Raw genomic sequence first — 8,681 nt, 5'->3', positions numbered from 1 at the left:
CACAGTAGTACCACTTTACCTTATATGCGTTACTCCTCAAGGTAGTGCCACTTATTCACATTATATCACACCGAATTGCCCCTTATTCACATTACACCACACCATATTTTTCTTTATTCACACAGTAGTGCGCTTTCTATATGTTACACCACACAGTAGAGCACCTTATACACATAATGCCACACATCAGTAATGCCTTTATACACATACCACACAGTAATGCCCACACACATACGACACACATTACTAATGTCCTTCTAAACATAATGCGCTTTTCACACTATGACAGCATTTATTAATGCCCTTAAACACATAATGACACACATAGTGCCCCTTACACATATGCCGCACATTATGAATGCATTTATACACATGACACACATAATGCTACTTACACATATGTCAAAAACTATTGCACAACCAACCCACCCGCACACAGCACTCACACGGCCACTGACACTGTGACCTCTGCCTCTGCTTGGATACAGATATGTCCTCATACATCTTGCCTCAATACGCCATGCAGCAGGAGAGTCAACTGTCAGTTCCTGGCCAGCTCTGCTAACATCAGGCACCTTTTTTGATGAAATGGTATCTTATTTGCATTGCTATGTGACTAGGATGCACAAGCAGCTTCTGCTGATTAAAATGATATGCAATATGCCTATATTCTGTGTGCGACTGTGCCTGTATCTGCATACAGAATGCTACATTACAGTGATTTCCAGGAATACACTGTAATGTAGCATTTCACATGCAGATACAGCTGCAGTCACACACAGAATATAGGCATGCTGCATATCATTTTAATCGGCAGAAGCTGCTTGTGACCCTAGGCATTCCAAATTCCCTAGATATTTGCCTATTTTGGCTATGCCTGGTGCCGGCTCTTATTAAATGTATGCCAGTTACTGGGATGCTCTGTTTACTGTATGGCAATCACTGAGATCTTGCTGTGTTCCCTTACACTGTAACATTAGTGTGTTTGTATGGGAGTATTAATATATTGTCAGAGGTAATTATTCATATCAGTTGGAATAATGTATTTAAATATAGATATGTTGACTTTGAAATATTTGGGCCTGGGGAGCCCCCCTCGTGTCAAAAGCCATGAAGCTGTACAATAAAGTTTGTTTACACCATTCTTGGAGTCGCAATTGTGTTCAGTTTATTTTGTCTTTGATTATCTTGCACATTGATAGTCTGTATTATATGTGAGTACTGGGAGTGTCTCGGGCATGTCAGTGAAAGTGGTTGCATACACAGACACTCAACCACTCACATAGGAGGCCATACATGGGCTGAGAAACTGTAATTGCCATAGGATGCACAAATCAGTATTACTCCATGTACGGATGCTGAAAGTGGGCATCTCAGTCCCTGAACATTCAAATGCATGGATGCACACAAGGGAAGGACTTTGTAGCTGTATTTGCATAAAGTTGTAGTACCCTCAATATTTGAGGTATTACGGCTGCTGCACAGCATTGTGCTTTTCTACATATGCACCAGCAGAGAGGGGCACCATAATAGGTTAGCTGGGCGGCTGTAGACAGTTGATGGAAGTGGAGCAGCATTTGGTGGATGGCAGTTGGTCTGACGAGTGTGAGAACTGCTGTGGCGGCCATTTTGTTAGGTGGAGACATCAGTACTGAGTGAAAACACTTCGAGGTTAGAGTGAGAGAGATTAGAGTGAGAGGTGTCTCTTAGGAGTGTTTATCTCTACTAAAATAAAGTCCTTTGAAGAATGTAATGCATAGTATTGTAAGTTTTATTATATACGTAAGTTACCAGCATGTCAAAATGATGGAACAACATAACCGTAATATCAGCACCAGTGGCTGTGCTTGCCCAAATGGAGCAACACTTAAATTGCTTTGTTGGGCACCATCTAGTCGCCGTCTGCATGTAAAACATTTGAATTCCCCCATAGAGCAGAGGAGCAGCATGATTATTTTATTATATAGGATTTACATTATCTTTATCCTTTAATAATTGAGCTGTACTGGTTTGCATAATAAATACCACAATTCTTGTACATACCATCCAAATAATTTCTATTTTCATCTGTTCTGGGTACTGTCCTTACCTCTCTGCCAGGGTATGGTACAGCAAGAGAGTATCTCAGCTGAGAAGCTGACCAAGAACCAGGTACTGCCAATTTGTACTCAATGCACCTACTAAACCACAGGGTACCACAAAGTCACAGATGGGCAACCACCATTACACACAGCGGCGGGCACTTCTGCGTCCACCTATCAATCTGACTCATTAAAAGTATTTTCTATTTTCTCAAATCCAATCTAAGATTTTATTAACTACTTTGTAGTAACCAAACTGATTTATAATATAAAAAAACAGTTTTAGGACCTTTCATTTGAGCAATTAAAATATAAATAAAAAGTTGCTTGTCACTTTACATAATTGGTTTTGCTTGATGCAGCGGAAGCCTGATTTACTACTTTATTCTAATGTGAGTTTCCATAGGGCTATTGCGAAATTCTGTGCGGCTTTAAGTGGGAAGCTGCTCCATCCACAGTTTTTCCATCCATAGCCACAACGGTCATCATTAATATTGGCACTTGCAAAATCCACATTATAGGTGCAAGAGATCCATCTAGTAAGTAACTACATTTACATGACCATGACACTCCACATGATAGAACAACTCTGTGCGACTGCATTGTCACCATCCAGTTCCCGTCCCTAATGCCCATTGCACAAAAAGACAGATCCAGCAAAGATTCTTCCAACTCAGATTATGACAGATATATGCAAAAATGTGTAAATATGGATCGCTATTTGCAACTGTGCAAAGAGATCTGTCTGACTCAGACTAAAGCTGGGTACACACTAAATGATATAGTGGCCGATGTGCCCGATCCCGACACATAGTCCACAATATTGTCTACTGTGTATGCACTATGTTGCTGACAATGAGATCACTCACACGCATCATCCGACGGCAGTTATAGCCAGCGAGGGCCATGCTGCTTAATGCAGCATGACCTTTACTCCCCCCCCCCACGTCTTTCATCATTGGTGGCATCGGCAAGTGTGTATGCAGTTGCCAATGTTTGCCCTGCCGCTGGGTGCCGTTGCTAACGAGATCACCAGGTACACAGCACACATCGGCCAGTGAGTACCCGGCATAAGCCCCATAATATTAATGGACAAAGGGGGTAATTTAGATCTGATCGCAGCAGCAAGTTTGTTAGCAGTTGGGCAAAACCATGTACACTGCAGGGGGAGGCAGATATAACATGTGCAGAGAGTTAGATTTGGGTGGGGTATGTACAAACTGAAATCTAAATTGCAGTGTAGCAGCCATTACTTTCCCTGCACAGAAACAATATAACCCACCCAAATCTAACTCTCTCTGCCCCCCCCCCCTTCAGTGCACATGGTTTTGCCCATTAGCTAACACATTTGCTGCTGCGATCAGATCTGAATTAGGCCCAGAGTAGGCAATACAGGCAAGGGGTCAGCAATCAGAAAGCAACAATTCTTATAAATGTGATGCAAAGTAGCACACCCAGTGCTATTACTTGTTAGTGGATACCAGGGACGTGCGGTGAGCTAAATGGCTTAGGAGCCACTGGCTAGCACCAGAGCCAGATTTACATGCAATATATCAGCCAAAGGGTACGTTGGCACAAACATTAGTATGGCAGGAAAGGCTTTGCCTCACCTGCCTCACCCCACCGCACGTCACTGGTGGATACGGGACAGGGTCTCGTGTCAATAAGGTCCAAGTATTTAGCGATGTGTATGCTTAATCATCATGCTCAATTCTATACAGCCTTTCTAAGACCTAGATTTTTATTATTATTTTAATGTTATTAGTATTATTATTACTATTATATTTATTATTTTACGGAATTCACTGTCTATACATAGTGACATAAGAGAAGAGAGTAGAGAGAAGTCACATGTTTTAAACTAATTTTGACAGTAAGTAGTCTGATATTGCAGTCCAGGAAGAACTGATCTGTTTTCCGAGGTGTAAAACAATAGCGTAAGAAGATGTAAACTCCCTTTGTACTGGGTAGGTGTATTGTCTAATGAGCACCACAGTCTTCACCAGGACAAGAAAGCATGACATTTGATGACTACATGACATGGACGTCAAACTAGCATGACTAGGCAGCAGCTGACTACTTGTCAGAGACATTAGTATCAGGAACAGTCTGATGTTAAGGAAGATGTCACTGTTTTGTAAATGAAAAAGAAAAGTTGAATTGGTGTTGCAGTGAGGATAATACCAATAATGGTTCAGACAGAAGACTGCAAATTTACTACACCCATGTTGTTTAGACAAGGAGCCAATCCTAATTCAGGACCTATATAGGGTAATGTCAGTGATACTGTATCAGTGAGGCTGTGCCCAAAGACCCATATATTCCTCTGCATGAATCCACTGAGGAGCATCCTGGAAAGATAAATTTGATATATTTATTAACAGTTTCTTATATAGCGCAGCATATTCCGTTGCGCTTTACAGTTAGAACAACAGTAATAGAACAAAATTGGGTAAAAACAGACAGACATAGAGGTAGGAAGGATATATGCTGTCTACATTAAGGTGACTGCACTGGAGAACTCACACACACCCACACTGTACATTCCTAAAGGCTAACACCTTTAGCAGTTGTGACAGCAAGTAATGTTTTACTACATCCATTTTCAATGGGTCACCAGTCCTAACATTTCTATTTTTCCACAATTTTACTAGAACTGCTCTTATCATCACCAAAGTATAATATGATAAGTGATAACAGGTAATTTCAGCCTTTGGAAACTGTCTCTGCTCAACTGAGTTTGTAATTCCATTTATGGGGGTAATTCAGACTGGATCGCGACAGCAATCGCAGTCAGAATTACTGTGTGTAGTGCGCATGTGCAGCGGCTGCATTGCGCTTGCGCATCCCGGGAGCCCAGTGATATGCTGTCAGCACCTCAATGGCTGCGATCACCTCTGCCTGATTGACAGGCAGAGGCGGCTGCGGGGCGAGAGTGAGCGTGCCAACGGTGTTAGAACGCTGCTGGCGGGGCATGGTCCGGACAACGGATGTGTGTCCAGACCAATGGAAAGGGGTGGGTGGGCGGGCCGTGGTGGCTGCGTGACGTCACACGCAGCCGCTGCAACCCAGCCCACGGCCAGTAGCTCCCTGCCAGTCCGCGGGAGCTGCGCTGGCAGGGAGCTACTCGTGAGGTACAAAAGCATTGCTGCTGTGCAATTCTTTTGTACCTATGCTGGGGGGAGGGGGGAGGGCCTGACATGTGGGGCGGACTAGCCCTGTGCTGGGCGTCCCCCCACATGCCAGAGTAAATGATCGTAGATGTGCTAAATTTAGCACATCTACGATCAACTCAGAATAACCCTCCATATCTCTGATTTCTATACCAACACCTTTTTTTTTTTTTTTAAACAATTTTGGCTCTGCTTCCGCTTAAATTTTCGACATTCCATTTGTATGGCTGTCATAGAGCACCTTGTCCTCTTTTTGGGGGGTAATTCAGAGTTGATTGCAGCAGTAAATTTGTTAGCAGTTGGGCAAAACCATGTGCACTGCAGGTGGAGCAGATATAACATTTGCAGAGAGAGTTAGATTTGGGTGGGTTATATTGTTTATACTGGCTGCTTTTTTTTACACTGCAATTTAGATTTCAGATTGAACACACCCCACCCAAATCTAAAGGCCAGTACTCACCTGCAGATGTGGGTAGATATGTGTGCTGAGCGAACCGCTCAGCACACATCTCTCCCCCCGCTGAGTGTGCAGGGGGAAGACGGGGGGGGGGTGTGTGTGTGTGAAGTGAGCGACCTGCTAGATTGGCCTGCATTGGCCAATCTCGCACCAGTGATAGCGATGCGCAGGGTTGCGCATCGCTATTGCTGTGAGGGGTACACACGGAGTGATCGCTGCTTAAAATCTAAGCAATCTAGTCAGATTGCTTAGATTTTAAGCAGCGATCGCTCCATGAGTACCCCCCTTAACTCTCTCTGCACATGTCATATCTGCCCCCCCTGCAGTGCACATGGTTTTGCCCAACTGCTAACAAAATTGCTGCTGCGATCAACTCTGAATTACCCCCCTTGTCCTTTGTAATGGGTTAACCAGTTAGGTATGATGTTTTTCAAAAGATTCCCCGGACCCATGTGACATGTGTATCTGAAAAGGCTAATTAACAGAAAGTAAGCAGCCATTTCTATAAATTACTAAAACTTGTCAAAAATCTTCCATACTAAGTCAAACTCAGTATTACACACAAAGGGGGTGATGCAGAGTTGAAAGTATGCCTGCTTCTGGTGTGTATTTGATGCATTTTTATACTGTGCCAGCTCTGAAACTAAGTGTACGCAAGTATAAGTGATGCAAAGTCATGCACATTTCCATTGGCGTCTGAAGGGACGGAACTGGGCTGTAATGGAGCTTTGTCACATAGGCCACTGATGCCCAACAACACGGATAGTATCTGGCTCTTGGAATGGTAACGAAAATGATGTGAAGTAGAGGGTGGAACAGCGGGTGTGCCATGTGACCACATCATCGTAGCCAGCCAGCCCACCCCCCCACGCAATGCCGAGATTACCAGCATTGTGAGGCAGGGGGAGGAGCTACTACCTTCTGGGCCATCCACATTGGAGAGTGGTGTGTGTGTGTGGGGGGGTGGGGGGGGGGTTGGGGTGCTGACAATCGTGGGGGCATTACAGGGGGATTCAGGCAGGCCGGGGGACTTTCCCACTCTTCCAGAAGACAGGAGCGACACCCAATTTCTCATACGTTCCTAGAGGATGCTGGGGATGCTTCAAGAACCATGGGGTATAGACGAGATCCGCAGGAGACATAGGCACACTTTAAGACTTTGGGTGTGAACTGGCTCCTCCCTCTATGCCCCTCCTCCAGACTCCAGTTTAGATTCTGTGCCCAGCGAGACTGGTCACACACAGGGGAGCTCTACTGAGTTGCTCTGAAAATACTTTATGTTAGGTTTATTATTTTCAGGGAGACCTGCTGGCAACAGGCTCCCTGCTTCGTGGGACTGAGGGGAGAGAAGTCAGACCTACTTCTTCTGAGTTCAAGGGCTCTGCTTCTTAGGCTACTGGATACCATTAGCTCCAGAGGGTTCGATCACTTGGTACGCCTAGCTGCTTGTTCCTGGAGCAGCGCCATCACCCCCCTCACAGAGCCAGAAGAAAGAAGCCGGGTGAGTAAAAGAAGAAAAGAAGACTTTAGTGATGGCAGAAGACTTCAGTGTTGAGGTACCGCAGCGGTCGCGCTGCGCGCCATGCTCCCACACACACAGCGGCACTGACAGGGTGCAGGGCGCAGGGGGGGCACCCTGGGCAGCATGAACACTGAAGTTGTAAACTGGCAAAAATGTGTATTAAATATAGGACCCCCGCCAGTATAATGTGTAGATTTGCGCGGGACTGAAGCGCGCCGATGAGGGGGCGTGGCTTAGCCCTCATAGCTCTATCCAGCGCCATTTTCTCCTCACAGAGACGCTGGTCTTTCCTAAACACTGCTGCATGAATCAGAGTGGAAAACGAAGGGGGGGGGGGGGGGCACAGTGGTTTGGTGTAATATAAAGTGAAATAAAAACACTATATCATGGGCGCTGGGGAAAATGAGCTGATATACCCCTTCTGTGTTTCCATGACAGAATGTACTGGGGTCTATCCCTTATAGCCAGTGTAATGTCGGTGGGTGTTTGGTACACGTGTGTCGGCATATTTGAGGCTGAGGGCTCTGCCACAAAGGGAATGACTATGTCGGTGCTGTCGACTCCTAATGGTACTGTGTACATGTAAATATGTCAACATGTCAGTAGAGGTATATTTTTCCCAAGAGAAAACTATATGGGAGACACAGACGTGGGGGGTGTCCCTGTCGGCACCAACAATATCTGACTGGGTGGATATGGACATGATATTATGATAGATCTATACTTATATGTAATATGTATGTATAGTGGCCCTCATTCCGAGTTGTTCGCTCGGAGTTTTTCATCGCATCGCAGTGAGAATTCTCTTAGTGCGCATGCGCAATGTTCGCACTGCGACTGCGCCAAGTAACTTTACTATGAAGAAAGTAAGTTTACTCACGGCATTTTCATCGCTCCGACGTTCGCATTGTGATTGACAGGAAATGGGTGTTACTGGGCGGATGCACGGCGTTTTAGGGGCGTGTGGCTGGAAACGCTACCGTTTCCGGAAAAAACGCAGGAGTGGCCGGAGAAACGGTGGGAGTGCCTGGGCGAACGCTGGGTGTGTTTATGACGTCAGCCAGGAACGAAAAGCACTGAACTGATCGCACAGGCAGAGTAAGTCTGAAGCTACTCAGAAACTGCTAACTCGTTTGTAATCGCAATATTGCGCGAACGTCGGTCGCAATTTTAAGAAGCTAAGATTCACTCCCAGTAGGCGGCGGCTTAGCGTGTGTAACTCTGCTACATTCGCCTTGCGAGCAAACAACTCGGAATGAGGGCCAGTATGATTATATAGGTCTGTTGCACGATCACAGACGTGATAATATTATGGAGGGAGTCATATTCGTAGAATAGATTTCTCTCAGACCCCTCAGGGGCGCAAAAATGTTATTTTGCCCAGTTACTACTCCCTGAGATCGACTCGAAAATCTTTCTTAGGTCGACCATAATGTTTCCTGATCAGA

At 45.2% G+C, this 8,681-nt stretch overlaps 1 long non-coding RNA gene across 1 annotated transcript in view; it reads left to right on the top strand.

The window, feature by feature from the left end:
* Positions 1 to 3,050: 3,050 nt before the first annotated feature.
* The window catches only part of LOC135050824 (uncharacterized), an 89,634-nt gene continuing 84,003 nt past the window's right edge, over positions 3,051 to 8,681 (top strand). The window contains exon 1 of the long non-coding RNA XR_010241854.1: positions 3,051 to 3,138. This is a non-coding gene — a long non-coding RNA (uncharacterized LOC135050824). The remainder of the gene's footprint in view (positions 3,139 to 8,681) is intronic.

The sequence above is a fragment of the Pseudophryne corroboree genome, chromosome 2, assembly GCF_028390025.1.
Source record: "Pseudophryne corroboree isolate aPseCor3 chromosome 2, aPseCor3.hap2, whole genome shotgun sequence".
Lineage (NCBI taxonomy): Eukaryota > Metazoa > Chordata > Amphibia > Anura > Myobatrachidae > Pseudophryne > Pseudophryne corroboree.
Note: the sequence above shows the minus strand (reverse complement) of the source record. Positions and strands in the feature narration are given on the sequence as shown.